We start from the raw sequence: 15,737 nt of genomic DNA, 5'->3' as shown, positions 1-15,737 counted from the left end.
TTGAATCAAGGCTAATCTTCTTTATGATTCACACCCCAATCCGTTAGGATGTCTGTTCATCTCCATTTGCTGCTTTAGCAATATCCTCCCAATTTGTGTGCTTAGGCTTAGCAGGAGGTTATTGGTCTCAGGAATCTTAGACATGGATAATTATATATAAGTTTGCTTTTCTCAACATTTATCCTGTGTCTGAAATTTGGAAAGTTGGGATTTTAATACTAAAGACTCACAGGACTTCTAAAAATGCATGTCTAAATTTGATTAGGGAGCACCATGAGTACTTCAGGAAAATGAATTTGCTTTGGGAGAATTTTTTTTTTATAAAATCAAACCCAAATCAATTTATTATTGGAAAAGTTGCCAGTTTTGCATGTGTCTTTCTAGCCCAGGATTATAGTTTGCTTTCTATTGTTTGATAAAACACTCTGACCATAAGCAACTTGGGGAAGAAAGGGTTTATTCATATATCATCAAGAAGAACCAAGACAAGAATCAAGGCAAGGACTTGAAACAAGCCATGAAGGAATAGGGCTTACCAGCTTGCTTCACCTGCTCTGCTCAGCTACATTTCTTTTTTTAAAAGTCTTTTTTATTAATTATTTTATTCATTTACATTTCAAATATTGTCATCCTTCCTGGTCTCCCCTTCACAAACCCCCTTCCCATCTATTCTCCACTTTGCCTCCAAGAAGGTACTTCCCCACCTATCCACCCACTCCCACCTCACCTCTCTAGTATCACCCTTTGCTGGGGCAACAAGCCTCCACAACCAAATGCCTCCCCTCCCACTGATGTCAGATAAGGCAGTCTTCAGATCTATACATAGCAGGAGCCATGGACCCGCTCACATATACTCTTTGGTTGGTATTTCAGTCCTTGGGAACTCTGTGGGATCTGGTAAGTTTATATTGTTGTTCTTTCTATGGGGTTGCAATCTCCATCAGCTCCTTCTGTCCTCCTAACTCTTCTGTTGGGGTCCCCAGGGTCAATCCAATGGTTGACTGTGAGTATTTGTGTTGCCTCAGTCATGTGTTACTTTTCTTATAGAGGTGTAGTGTGTAGAGATGGTACCATTCACAAAGTGATGTTCTACTATTTCAACTAGTAATTGAGAACAATTTTCATAGACATTCCTGTAGGTCCCTCTGATAGAGCCAGCTCTCCAATTCAGGTTTCATCTTTTCAGGTGTGTCAAGCTGTCTTTATTTTTAAAAATATTTAAACACTTATAAAGGACAACATTTAATTGGGGCTGGTTTATAGATTCAGAGGTTCAGTCCATTATCATCAAGGTGAGGACATGGCAGCATCCAGGCAGGTTTGGTGCAGGAGGAGCTGAGAGCTCTCCACTTCATCTGAATGTTTTAGGCAAATCGTTTTGCTGGTATAGTGTCATATGCCTATAACCACAACTCTTGGACGATGAAAGCAGGAGAATCAGGAAGTCAAAAGTGATATCCTTAACTACATATAAAATTTAAGGGCAGCCTGGTCTACATGAGATGCTCTCTAAAGCCCATAATCAATATTGTACTAAGTGATGAGGAGAGGTGGGGATTGGTAAGTGGCATTCTCTGCTCTTTCTTGTCCTTCCTTGGGTTTCCATGAGTGGCAAACAAGATGCAGCCTGTGAAAGGCTCTGAAAGGGACAAAGCACCATAGAGAAACAAGGATGTGTCATCAACACCATGGTTCCTATCCAAGGAGGAAGGCAGGGCACATGCAGAGAGCCAAGCACCTAGGAGGCAAGAAGAAAAAGAAAAACTTTGTCTTAAATTCTTCCTGGATTTGTGCTTTTTTGGGACAAATCTGGCACTGAAGTTGTCGGATAGGCTAAAGTGGGTCCAGGAAGGTGTTAAGGGGGCAGGTAGGGCATTTAACAACCAGAAGATACTGCCAAGAAAGTGCCACACTCTTCCCTCCTTTGAAATCCTTTCTATCAGTGGGGCTCAGGATCAAAGCCAGATGTGCTCTGAATCCTCGAACCAGCCATTAAGCTGTTGGGGAGCTGGGATGTTAGGCCGCCAATCCCCATCTCATTTGCCAGCAACAGACCCTGTTGCCTCTACACAATGATCTGGAAAGAAATGTTTAGAAATTTCAGTAAACCAATTTACAAAGGACAGACAGTAGAATTAGGCTTTGCGCTACAAGATACAAGAACCTAGTCAACGTGGCTCACATACATGGACTACCTCATAAGACCTAGATTGGCACCAGGCAGGTGCAATGGTTTGTATATGCTCGGCCCAAGGAGTGACACTCTTAGAAGGTGTGGCCTGTTGAAGTGGGCGTAGCCTTGTTGGAGTAGGCGTGGTCTTGTTGGAGTAGGTGTGTCACTGTGGGTGTGGGCTTTAAGACCCTCATCTTAGCTGCCTGGAAGTCAGTCAGTATTCTGTTAGCAGCCTTCAAGCTGACTCTCTCTGTCTGTCTGTCTGTCTGTCTGTCTGTCTGTCTGTCTTTCTCTCTCTTTCTTTCTTATTAACCATTACACCTAAAGCCCAAAAATTATAAAACGTGGTCTTCATAAAACTATAAGGTGACCATATTTAATTTTAAGAAATTCAGAGGTAGTGGATCAAGAATATATAACAGTCATCGTGGAATAAATACTTTATAGTTACCTCCATTCTGATATCCATATACAAAAGTTTATATTAGGCCATTTTGATATTGAAGGTACATTTTCAGATATAATTTCTGCCTTGAATATTTTAGTTCAAGAGAAATAATGTTGATGCTAAACCAGGAAATGACTTCAAGATAGAGAGCAGAGGTAATTTTTAGGTGGCAAATTCTATTGACTTCAGGCTCTGTATGATAAAATTAATAGGGACAATGTCAATAGACAATACACTAAACAAAATGGGATGTATTACTCATAAAAAACTTAGAAGTAGATTGTATTGTTGCACCATATGTTAGGAAATGTGGGGAAAGAGTAAAATATATTGTTTAAAGCCATGTAGATCATTTTTGCTAGAACATGGGTTTCTACTGTCTACCTTTAGAGTTCCATTATTTGATTATATATATGGGAGTATTTCCTCTATAGAATCAAGAAGTTATTATCTAGAATTGACATGCATTCACAGCTGCTTTAAGCAGACTAGACTATGACAGGGCTTTCTTAGACTACATTCATAAGAAATGAAAGCAAGACAATGTTTTGATTAAAGGACCATATCTAGTTGGATATGTATTAACAAGTTTCATCATTGTAAAAACAAGATTTAAAAATACTTTTATATTCTTGGCTCTTATTTACTATTCACAAGACAGAAGATAATTTTGGGAATATAATGTCTGAATTCGATTCTGATCCCAAAGGATAACTAATTTGTAATATAAAAGTGAACAGTGTTGGGTCAAAACGATGACATTATCTTGACTAATGTCAAAACAGTGAAGGAAAAGTAAGTGCTGAATACATCAATAGTAGTTGTCAACAGAGTCATCAAAAGTCAAAACAGAACGAGAAACCAATCCAGAAAAATGGAGGCAAGGGATCTGCATGCAGTAATTCCAAAGGTATGTTCCCTTCAAAGAGGTGGGCAGGTGCTTAAGAAACAATTTCTGTTAGATTAACAATCCCTAGAAGAGGGCAGAGTATTTAAATAAATCAATACTGTGCAATTTCTTTACCAAAACAGTGCTGTTGTCCAAGTTCCTAAGGATTTTATGGAGTTTACCAGATGGTAGAATAACTATTTTCTGTGTGAGTGTTATGCTTGCTTGCTTATGTGTACCTCATGAATGCAGGAAGCACCTCCAGAACTGAAATTAAAGACTGCTTGTATCTAAGCCCAGATACTCTGCAAACGTAGTAGGTGCTCTTAATTGCTGAGCCATCTTTCCAACTCCCCATACTTCATAAAATTTAAGTGAAAATGTTTTCATAAGTTAACCTGGAACTTAAATTAAAAGAGAATGTATCAATAACGAACCCCCTCAAATACTTTGAAATAGGGTATGGTGGCTCCGATAGCTCAGACCTGTAATTCCAACCCTTGAGAACTAAAGCAGGAGTTGTCATGACTTTGAGGCCAACAGAACATCAGTAGAAAACTCGTTTGGAAATTGGAGTTTGCTTTGGGAACACCTATGCCTGTCTATCTTCTGGTCATATAGGAATCAGTAGCTACATGCTTCATTTCTTTCTTTCTTTCTTTCTTTCTTTCTTTCTTTCTTTCTTTCTTTTTTTTTTTCGGAGCTGGGGACCGAACCCAGGGCCTTGCACTTCCTAGGTAAGCGCTCTACCACTGAGCCAAATCCCCAACCCAGGAAACACACTTTTCAAGTTAAGTAATTAGCTAACATAAAATGACACACGCCTTTAAACATAGTTTTAGATGCAGAGGCAGGTGGCTCTCTGAGTTCAAGGCCAGACTGATCTCAGGGAGTTTCAGGCAAGCCAAAGTTACAACAGTGAGACTCTCTCTAAAAATAAATAATAAGTTAAAATAGAGGAGCAAAACTCTATTGATTCATTGAGTAAGCAGGTATTATGTGCTGATTACATTTCAGGTATTGTTTTAGATACCAAGGTTGCTTTAGGAAATAAAATAAATGAAGTCCTTCATTGTATAGAATTACCACAGTAGAAAACATTAATTTCATAGCTGGAATACACCAGAGTGATATGACAGACAGTGTTCTCAACATTCTTTGAAGCCCAGACTCAGACAATGCTTCAAAAGTATTAGTGGGGTAAAGCTAGCTGAAGGAAGATTGAGAAGCAGAGAATTTTAAGCCAAGCAGACATGTAGTTTAATAGACTACTGAAAACACACATGCTCCAGGACCATAAAGAAAATCACTGTGTCTGAGGCAGTGAACAGTAGGGACAGAGATATTCATGAATAGATCAGCAAGGGATCAGCAATAGATTAGAAAGAGAGTCTGAATGTGTTATGAATCAGCAAGGCCAGGAAGGGAGTCTGAATATAATTCTAAGTGTTGGTTCAGAACCATTGGAGGAATTTAATCAGGGAAAGGGCATGCTCTAATTTGTGCTCTAATGATATCAGTTTGGTGGCAATATGGAAAAGGAACTTGAGGGGATGGGGCAGGGTAGAAGCACTTACCATAGGCATTATGTCAGAAGGCAACAAAAAAATCCATGTCTATATGACACAGTCATGTAGTTCATTACAATCCTTCTAAGTATGCAGGCTCTGTAGAAGAGAAAGAAATTCAGGTGTTTGTTTAGAGAATGTTGTTCAGTAGAGAAGGAGGCACAAACTTAAATTCAGGCAGTTACAGTCATCTGGTTCTTGACAAAAATGCACAACATACATATTGATGGAAAAAACAAGACAATATCTTCAACAGATACTGCTGGAAGACTGGATTTCCACTTATAGGAAAATGAAAGTCCATACCTATACTTCATTCTGTGTAAAAAGAAAACTTCAAATATATCAGCGACCTCGATGTAAAACTTGAAACTTAGAAAGTATTGGAGGAGGAAGTAGGAAAACTACTTCAAGATACAGGACTACTCAAGGACTTTCTCAACAGTACTCACTTGTCTTTTGTCAATTATTGTTCGATATTATTACATGTGAAATAATATTGACTCTTGGACTGGAACACAGAGCTTTGGAAGACAGCATGAAATGAAAAAGTGCTTTTGCATCCAAAGAAAGAGTTAACAGAGTGCAAAGGCCTCATACAGAGAGGGGGATACTTTTGCCAGCTATGTATTTGACAATGGGTTAATGTCTAGAAAATACAAAAGCAAGACAATCAATAAGAGGACTAAGGACATGAAAGACAGTTGAGTAAAAAATGATCAATAAACTTCATTAGCCAGAAGAGAAATGTAAATCAGAACTACATTGAGATTTTATCTCACAGCAGTTACCAAGGTAGTCATTAAGAAAACAAAACCATGGACTGACCCTGGACTCTGACCTCATAGGTAGCAATGAATATCCTAGTAAGAGCACCAGTGGAAGGGGAAGCCCTGGGTCCTGCTAAGACTGGACCCCCAGTGAACTAGACTATGGGGGGAGGGCGGCAATGGGGGAAGGATGGGGAGGGGAACACCCATAAAGGAGGGGAGGCTGAGGGATTAGGGGGATGTTTGCCCGGAAACCGGGAAAGGGAATAACACTCGAAATGTAAATAAATACTCAATAAAAAAAAAAGGCCAAAAAAAAGCCAAAAAAAAAAAAGCCAAAACAAAACAAAACAAAACAAAACAAAACAAAACAAAACCAACAAGTGTTGGGGATGTGTACAAGAAAGGAAGTCTTATATCTTGCTGGTAAAACATAAACTCCTCAAGCTACTCTAGAAGTCAGTGAGGAGATTGCTAATAAAATTAAAACTAGATTTATGATATGACTCAGCTTTACCACTCTGGGGTTTCTACTCAAAGACTCCCAACTGAGCGCATCACTGAGATGCTTGCACGTTACTGTTGTGCTATGCATAACAACTTCATCATGGAACCAAACTACATGTTCACTAATAGGGATGGATAAAGCGAACATTGATTTGAATTCACGATGGTTTACTTTCGGGCACAAAGAATAATGAACTTGGAAAATAGAAGCCACTGTAGGTAATCATATCAAGAGAATTAAGTCAGTCTCAAAAGGAAAAAAATCTTATATGTTTTTCCTCTTTTTGTGGTTCTAAGATTTTATATATTAATAGATAAAGATGATGTGTGAATATTTGACCTGGAAGTAGAGGTGAGACTATGTGCACAGTTGTAGCCAAAGTGGGGGAGGTGGAGGGGAAAGGAAGAGTATGAGGAATGTACTCAACCCACAATACACATTTATATGAAAATTTAAAAAATATAGTTATTCATGAGTTCAAATAATAATGCACCTTAGTGTTCAACCAGAGGTGCTGGAGGACAAGAAGGAAACAGTGCCTTCTAAACACAACAGAACTGATGCACATAAGAAGTCACAGGAGTCTGGGTGCACTCACAGGACCTGAACTGCTCTAAGCAGGTGGGGTCCCGTTACTGACAGAATAGCTGAGCACAAGCTTTCAGTGTCATCCGAAACTATCTCCAAGTGTGTGCCACTTGCAAGGGGAAAATTAGATTTTTCCAATGGAGTCTCACTAGATAAACAAATCACTCTTTTACATCAGCTCCCTACTCAGAAAGAGAGTACCACGACATTTTTGGAGGTGTTTGTCTCATAATGTTTGAATATTTTTTAATCTTATAGCCTTTTGCTTATACATTATGTGTGTGTAAGTGTGTGTGTGTGTAAGTGTGTGTGTGTGTGTGTGTGAGAGAGAGAGAGAGAGAGAGAGAGAGAGAGAGAGAGAGAGAGAGGAGAAAGTATGGATGTGTGAAGGATTTGGGAGGAGACGAGGAAGGAGGAAACTGATAATGTATTGAAAAGAAAAATTATTTTAATAAAAAACAAAAGAAAAATTAAAAGCACTATAGAAATGAAGTATCATATACCTGCTCTTTAAGGAAGTCATACCATAACCAGAAGGAAACTTCTTGAACAAGTATTCCATCACAGATGTGCAAAGAGGAAAGGGAAGAGAGCCTTCTCTTGCCTGAGCAAACCAAGTGATGAGAAAAAAGAGGACTTTGTGGAAAGAACAGTAACAAGCAATAGGCTCTCATGGTGGAATATTGATCTTAGGTGCGTCTTTAATGATGACATGGATGGCTTGGAAGAAATGGAGGAGAGATGAGATGTTATAGCTTTTGGTGAGCAGGTGTTTTTTTCTGAGAAAGGAGGGAACTGATACTCTTTGTAATGGTAATATAATCAATCACACATTGAAAATTTGGAGAATGCAGTCTACTCATAGATTACACTGAAGACCTGGGCAAGAGAAATATAACAGAGTCCATATGGGTATCTGCTAACTTTTGAATCTTGAGTTATGATGATAAAATAGGAGGCCTAGAGAATGGAAAGTGATTGATATGTAATAATGCCATATGTTTCTACATTCTTTAGAGATACATTACAATTTACTTATAAGATATATCTAGTAATCTTATCATCTCTAGTATGTACTTTTTAAAGGAAGAAAAACTCAGATGAATCACTGTCAGGAATAGTCATATTTTTTAGGTATTTGAAGGTGACAGTGTAGGCTGTCATAGAAATACATAATCCATTTATACATTTTTAAAGTACTCCCCAAATTGCAGTGTTCAAAGTAACCCACAATAAAGAGAGAAAATTGCTTCTTCCAGAGCCAAGGATGAACTACCAGAAGTTTATCTTCAGGAAATTAGTGGCTGAGAGAAGAATAGATTCCTGAGCTGTTGTTTTATTTCTAAAGCACATTATAGTCAGCCATAAAAGCTATTTCAAGTTGTAGTCAATATATCACATGGTTCTCTGAAATAGAAAAAAATTGTACTTATGATTTTTTTCTCTTGGATACAGCTTTGGAAAAACACAATGCTTTTTATGGGTATTTGATAAATATAACGATATTGCTGTCTCTGGAATATTTTTTGTAACCTAATAATTTGTAAATTTTGGTATCTGTTTGGCAGTGTTTTAGTCTGTAGTTAAAATCAGTTCTGTTATTTTTCTTGTGTATCTGTTTTTAAAACAAAAAGAAGAAATATATTAAGCCCAGTGTAGAGAATGCATATGTTTTGTTTGTCTGGATTTTGCTTTTTGTTTATTTGAGAGAGTGTGTCATAGTATGCTTAGGCTGGCCTCAAACAGACAGCAATCTGTCTACCTCAGCTTCCCAAGTACCAGGATTTCAGGCATGAGCTACCATGTAGTTTTACAAGACAGTGTTGGAAGTGCTTGGGCCCCTACACTAGTGTTCTCAACCTCCTTCACATTAAAGGAATAGGAAATGTTTAGAATCTAAAACTTTGTGTATTTTTTTTAACTTGGTGTATTTTTAAAGTCAGAAATCCTTAATTTTGGGATACTCTGTATTTTAAACTGAGAAACTTTTTACATTAAGCAGAAAAAACATTTCAAAGTGTTTTTAGTCTTTGATCCCTTAACCATTGTCCACTTTCTCAGCAACCCCCATCTAGATTTTCCTTGCCTAACATCTTCAAGGCTTCCTCTGTTTGCATCTGAAATTCACTGCAACACTATTTTAGAGAGCTGGCTGCCAATATTTTCAGCATGAATTTTTTGTTATTGTAACAGACCATGCTTATAGATGACAGTTGTAAAGCCCGTGCTGTTTTCTCTGTGTGCAGATTTGAAATACAGCATGGATCATCACCATGCAGCGAGCTTTGGAGAAAGGAGAAGGTATTTAAAGCTAGTAAAGAAGATACCATGACATTTCAGGAAATGAGATCAGCACGCATGATGGCACAGAATAAGAAAAAGGCAGCCATGTCTCCCAAAATTCTATATCAGAGTAAGAAACTTAGTTATTATGAGCTTTTCCACTCAGGGTCTAAACTATATTTGTTTTCATTTCTCTAAAACTCTCAACAATATTTGTATATTATAGGTACTAAAAATATAGTCCAACATTCAAGCCAAAGAATATGTTTTGCATCTTAAGAGATAACTCAAGGGCTGGAGAGATGGCTAACTTATAAAGTGTTTTTCGATGTGTGCACACGCACGCACGCACCTGTGTGTGTGTGTGTGTGTGTGTGTGTGTGTGTGTGTGTGTGAGCATGATGAGCTGAGTTGGGATCCCAGTGTCCATAGAAAAGCTGGGCATGAGTCATATGTGCAAATTCAGGATTGGTGGTATGGAGAGACAAGTAATTCTGGAGATTTGTTGATAACTGGGACATTTACATTAACTTCTAAAATATGATAAAGATCTACCTATGTAAAGATACAGTAGGAGGGAATACCTGGAGGGGGTATACTGTTTTTACTAGTTACAATTCATAGCAAACTTACAGGCAATAAAAAAGGTTGGTTGGTATTTTTCTTTTTTTTCTTTCTTTCCTCATTTAATTTCACAACATTTAATATTTTGCAATCCAAGATGCATGGCTAAATCCAGCAAGAACTTGGGGAATTTTCCTTTAGGTGCAAGAAGAAAAACAATACAGAGATGAGCTCTGGGATTCAAGAGAACAGGGGATGGAGTATTATACTGCTAAGCTCAATGCTGACATCTATGAAACAAATGAGGGGCTTCAGACTCATATATATTTGGTCTGACTCAGTTGTCTTTGTCTTTTTTTTCTGTGCTTTGTGTAATGCAAAACAGGAACTTGTGTGCCTTGCATCGGCCATTGCATTTAGCATGAAGTGCAGATGGTACTGACAGCTGCTGTGAGTCCATGTAGAATAGCCAGTGGGCTAGAAATAGATGAGTGGCTTCTCTGCCATTTAAAGTATTATGGACTAGAGCTGAATGGTAGGATGACAGTACCCAAGAGTCAATCTCTTGCAACAATGACTTTTAAAAATTATATATGAACAAGTAAATCTCCATTGCAAAACGAACATGTTTTCTTGACTCAGGAAGACTGAGATAGTAGGTTTTGGGGGCTAAGGGATGCTAATGTTCAGAATGAAGTGTTTTTAAAATTCAATCAAAATAAAAATTGATTAACTATTATTCACATTTGCTTCTCCATCAAGGTCACATATATGGCTATTATATGAATATTTTATATGGAAGGACCAAATTCTTCACTTTAAAAATTAAACTTCTTAGTCTATGATTTTTATCATCTTTAAAATAAGTGTTTTCATATTATAGATCACAGTATCTTTCATACATTTATTTTATGACTTGTGCATGAAGACAAAATTTTGCAGTATTCATTCAAAGCCAAATAGAATAGAAGTTTGGACAGGAAGTATGGAGTAGCCAGGGGCAGGAGCCTTCTGGTCTCCATCTGCACCCCAGAGCTAAGGCTGTCCCACAGACCTTCTTACCCAAATCCTGTTCAGAGAAAGCTGGACTCCCAGGAGCACTGTCACTCCTAATTTCAGAGGTGAGACCACCAATTTTGCTCCAATATGGCCAAAGGGGGACCCACTAGAAGACAACAGTGCACAAGAACCATGAGCTACTGTGGATAGGACCCTTCTGGTCTCCATCTGTACTACAGAGTTCATCCTGTGGCACAGCATTCTGTACATAAATCCTGCCTGGAGAGAGCTGATCTTCCAGGAGTGCTGTTACTCCTAAGTTCACAGGAGAGACCATCACTTTTGCTCCAACAACTATCCGAAGGGGAACCCACCAGGAGTCCAAAGGGCTTAGGAACTGCGAAACAGCTAGGGACAGGATATTTCTGGTTTTCCATCAGTACACCAGGATTAACCCTCTGACACAACTCTCCACATCCAATCCTGACCAGAGAGAACTATTCTCCCTGTTCTGCTGACACACCTAAGAGCACAGGCTCACATGCCCACAGGAAGGACAAGCATCAGTCAAAGACAACAAGACCAACTAACACCAGAGATAACCAGATGGCAAGAGGCAAGCATAAGAACCTCAGCAACAGAATCAAGGCTACTTGGCATAATTAGAATAGTTCTCATATCACAGCAAGTCTTAGATACCCCAACACACAGAAAAAGCAAAATTTGGATATAAACCACATCTCATAATGATGACAGAGGACTTTAAGAAGAACATTAATTACCCCCTTAAAGAAATACAGGAGAACACAGGTAAACAGGTAGAAGCCCTTAAAGGGGAAACAGAAAAATCCCTTAAAGAATTACAGGAAAACACAACCAAACAGGAGAAAGAATTGAATAAAACAATCCAGCATCTAAAAATGGAAATAGAAACAATAAAGATAACCAGGGAGATAGAAAATCTGGGAAAGAGATCAGGAGTCATAGATGCAACCATCAACAATAGAATGTAAGAGATACAAGAGAGAATCTAAGGGCTAGAAGATTCCATAGAAAACATTGAGACAACAGTCAGAGAAAATGCAAAATGCTTCTGTACCAATACGATACAGTTGTTATCACTATTACTCTGTAATAATGCTTGAGGTCATGGATGGTGATTCCCCCAGAATTTCGTTTATTGTTGAGGATAGCTTTCGCTATCCTTTTTTTTAATTATTCCAAATGAATTTGCAAATTGCTCTTTCTAACTTTATGAAGAATTAAGTTGGAATTTTGATGGGAATTGCAATGAATCTGTAGATTGCTTTTGGAAAAATGGACATTTTTACTACATTAATTCTGCCAATCCATGAGCATGGGAGGTCATTCCATGTTCTTAGATCTTCAATTTCTTTCTTCAGAGACTTGAAGTTCTTGTCATACAGATCTTTCATTTGCTTAGTTAGAGTCACACTAAGGTATTTTATGTTATTTGGGACTATTGTGAAGGGTGTCATTTCCCTAATTTCTTTTTCAGCCTGTTTATCCTTTGAATAGAGGAAGGTTACTGGTTTGTTTGAGTTAATTTTATACCCAGCCACTTTGCTGAAGTTGTTTATCAGGCTCAGTAGTTCTGTGGTGGTGTGGAACAGAGTAATAGTGATAAAAACTGTATGGTGTTGGTACAGACATAGGCAAGTGTATCAGTGGAATAGAATTGAAGACCCAGAAATGAATCCACACACTGATGTTCATTTGATCTTTGACAAAGGAGCTAAAACCATCCAGTGGAAAAAAGATAGCATTTTCAACAAATGGTGCAGGTTCAACTGGAGGTCAGCATGTAGAAGAATGTAAATCAATCTATTCATACCACCCTGTATAAAACTAAAGTCAAAATGGATCAAGGACCTTCACATAAAATGAGATACACTCAAACTAACAGAAGAAAATGTGGGGAAGAACCTTGAACACATGGGAACAAGGGAAAATTTCCTAAACAGAACACCAATGGCTTATGCTCTAAGATCAATAATCGACAAATAGGACATCATAAAACTGCAAAGCTTCTGTAAGGCAAAGGACACTGTCATTAGGACAAAACGGCAACTAACAGATTGTGAAAGGATCTTTACAATTCCTACATCTGATAGAGGGCTAATATCCAAAGTATACAAAAACTCAAGAAATTAGACTCCAGAGAGCCAATAAACATATTTTAAAAATGGGTACAGAGATAAACAAATAATTCTCAGCTGAGGAATATCAAATGGCTGAGAACTACCTAAAGAAATGTTCAATGTCCTTAGTCATCAGGGAAATGCAAATCAGAACAACCCTGAGATTCCACCTCATACCAGTCAGAATGGCTAAGATCAAAAACTCAGGCAAGGGTGTGGGGAAAGAGGAACACTCTCCCATTTTTGGTGAGATTACAACCACTCTGGAAATCAGTCTTGATGTTCCTCAGAAAATTGGACATTGCACTACCTGAGGACCCAGCTATATGACTCCTGGGTATATACCAAGATGGTGCTCTAACATACTACATGGACACATGCTCCACCGCCCTATCTATAATAGCCAGAAGCTGGAAAGAACCCAGATGCCCTTCAACAGAGGAAAGGATACAGAAAATGTGGTACATCTACACAATGGAGTACTATTCAGCTATCAAAAGCAATGAGTTCATGAAATGGATTCATAGGCAAATGGATAGAACTAGAAAATATCATCCTGAGTGAGGTAACCCAATCACAGAAAAACACACATGGTATGTACTCATTGATAAGTGGATATTAACTCAAAAGCTCAAATTTCCCAAGATGCAATCCACAGACTACATGAAGCTCAAGAAGTAGGATGACCAAAGTGTGGATGTTTCACTTCTTCTTAAAAGGGAGAACAAAAATATTCATAGGAGGGAATATTGAGACAAAGTTTGGGGAAGAGACTGAAGGAAAGGCCATTCAGAGCCTGCCCCACCTGGGTATACAGCCCATATATATTCAGCCACCAAAACTAGATAAGATTGATGAAGCAACGAAGTGCATGCTGACAAGAGCCTGATATAGCTGTCTCCTGAGAGACTCAGCCAGAACATGTCAAATACAGAGATGACTGCTAGCAGAAAACCATTGAACTAAGAACAGGGTCACCATTGGACAAATTAGTGAAAGGATTGAAGGAGCTGAAGGGGCTTACAACCCCATAACAACAATACTAAACAACCATAGCTCCCAGGGACTAAACCACTACCCAAAGACTACATATGTACAGACCGATGGCTCTAGCTGCACATGTAGCAGAGGATGGCCTTTTTGGGCACCAATGGGAGAAGAAGCCCTTGGTTCTGCCAAGGCTGGATGCCACCACTGCAGGGGAATATCCGGGGTTGGGGGGAAGCAGGGAACAGGGTTGGTGGGCATGGGGACCACCCTTATAGAAGAAGGGGAGAGGAATGGGATATGGGGCTTATGGTCAGGAAATGGGGAAAGAGAATAACATTTGAAATATAAATAAAAATATGAATAAAATCATAAATAAGCAGAAAAAAGGAAAAGAAAATACAAAATGTAAAATCTCTTCCCCCTACACATCCAGGAAATCCAGGACACAATGAGAATAGCAAACCTAAACTAATAGATACAGAAGATAGTGAAGATGCCAAATGTAAAGGGTCAGTAAATATCTTCAACAAAATTATAGAAGAAAACTTCCCTAACCTAAAGAAATCAAAGTCCATGAGAGTACAGGAAGCTTACAGTACTCCAAGTAGATTGGACCAGAAAAGAAATTCCTCCTGTCACATAATAATTGAAACACCAGATGCACAAAACAAAGGAAGAATATTAAAAAACTATAAGGGAAAAGGTTAAATACAAAGGCAGAGTTGGGGCTGGGGATTTAGCTCAGTGGTAGAGCGCTTACCTAGGAAGCGCAAGGCCCTGGGTTCGGTCCCCAGCTCCGAAAAAAAGAACCAAAAAAAAAAAAAAAAAAAAACAAAGGCAGAGTTATCAGAAATACACCAGACTTCTCAACAGAGACTATGAAAGTAAGAAGATCCTGGGCAGATGTCATACAGTCTCAAACAGAACACAAATGCCAGCCCAGGCTACTATACCCAGCCAACCCCTCAATTAACATAGATGAAAAAAGAAGATATTCTATGAAAAAACTAAATTTACACAATACCTTCCCCCAAATCCAGCCCTACAAAGAATAATAGATGGAAAATTCCAATACAAGGAGTGAAACTATACCCTAGAAAAAGCAATAAATTAATCCTTTGTTTTTTTGTTCAACAAACCCCAAAGAAGATTGCCACATAAACATAATTCCACCTCTAACAACAAAAGTAACAGGATGTAACAATCACTTTTCCTTAGTATCTCTTAACATGAATGGACTCACTTCCTCAATAAAAATACATAGACTAACAGCCTATATACTCAGAGAGGACCCAGAATTTTCTGCATACAGTGAAGCCACCTCAGTGACAAAGACAGGCACTAACTCACAGTAAAGGCAGGGGAAAATTTTCCAAGCAAATGGTCCCAAGAAACAACTAGGGTAGCCATTCTACTATGGAATAAAATCAACTTTCAACCAAAAGTTATCAAAAAAGATAAGGAAAAGACAATTTATACTCATCAAAGGAAAAAATATCTATCAAGATGACCTCTCAATTCTGAACATCTATGTTCCAAATGCAAGGGCACCCAGATTCATAAAAGAAACTCTACTAAAGCTCAAAGCACACATCTGAACTTACACAATAATAGTGGGAGACATCAATTATGGACTCTCATCAACAGACAGATCATGAAAACAGAAACTAAACAGAGATACAGTGAAACTAACAGAAGTTATGAACCAAGTGGATTATCATATGTATACATATGATAATCATATAACATTTCTTCCTAAAACAATGAAGTATAACTTCTCCTGAGCACCTCATGG

The 15,737-nt window shown here is 38.3% G+C and overlaps 1 long non-coding RNA gene across 3 annotated transcripts; it reads right to left on the bottom strand.

The window, feature by feature from the left end:
• Positions 1-440: 440 nt before the first annotated feature.
• LOC103692415 (uncharacterized) lies at positions 441-14,735 on the bottom strand. Of its 3 annotated transcripts, none has more exons than XR_015620974.1 (4): positions 10,854-14,735; positions 9,861-9,986; positions 5,088-5,177; positions 441-1,738 (listed from the first exon to the last, which is right to left on the bottom strand). It is a non-coding gene; the product is annotated as an uncharacterized LOC103692415 (long non-coding RNA). The 3 variants fall into 3 exon arrangements; XR_015620976.1 differs by lacking the exon at positions 441-1,738 and adding an exon at positions 1,745-2,077; XR_015620975.1 differs by lacking the exon at positions 9,861-9,986 and having other exon boundaries at positions 449-1,738.
• Positions 14,736-15,737: the final 1,002 nt, after the last annotated feature.

Source organism: Rattus norvegicus, chromosome 5, assembly GCF_021556685.1.
Source record: "Rattus norvegicus strain SHRSP/BbbUtx chromosome 5, alternate assembly SHRSP_T2T, whole genome shotgun sequence".
NCBI classification, from domain to species: domain Eukaryota; kingdom Metazoa; phylum Chordata; class Mammalia; order Rodentia; family Muridae; genus Rattus; species Rattus norvegicus.
This window is presented reverse-complemented; position numbering and strand designations above follow the sequence as displayed.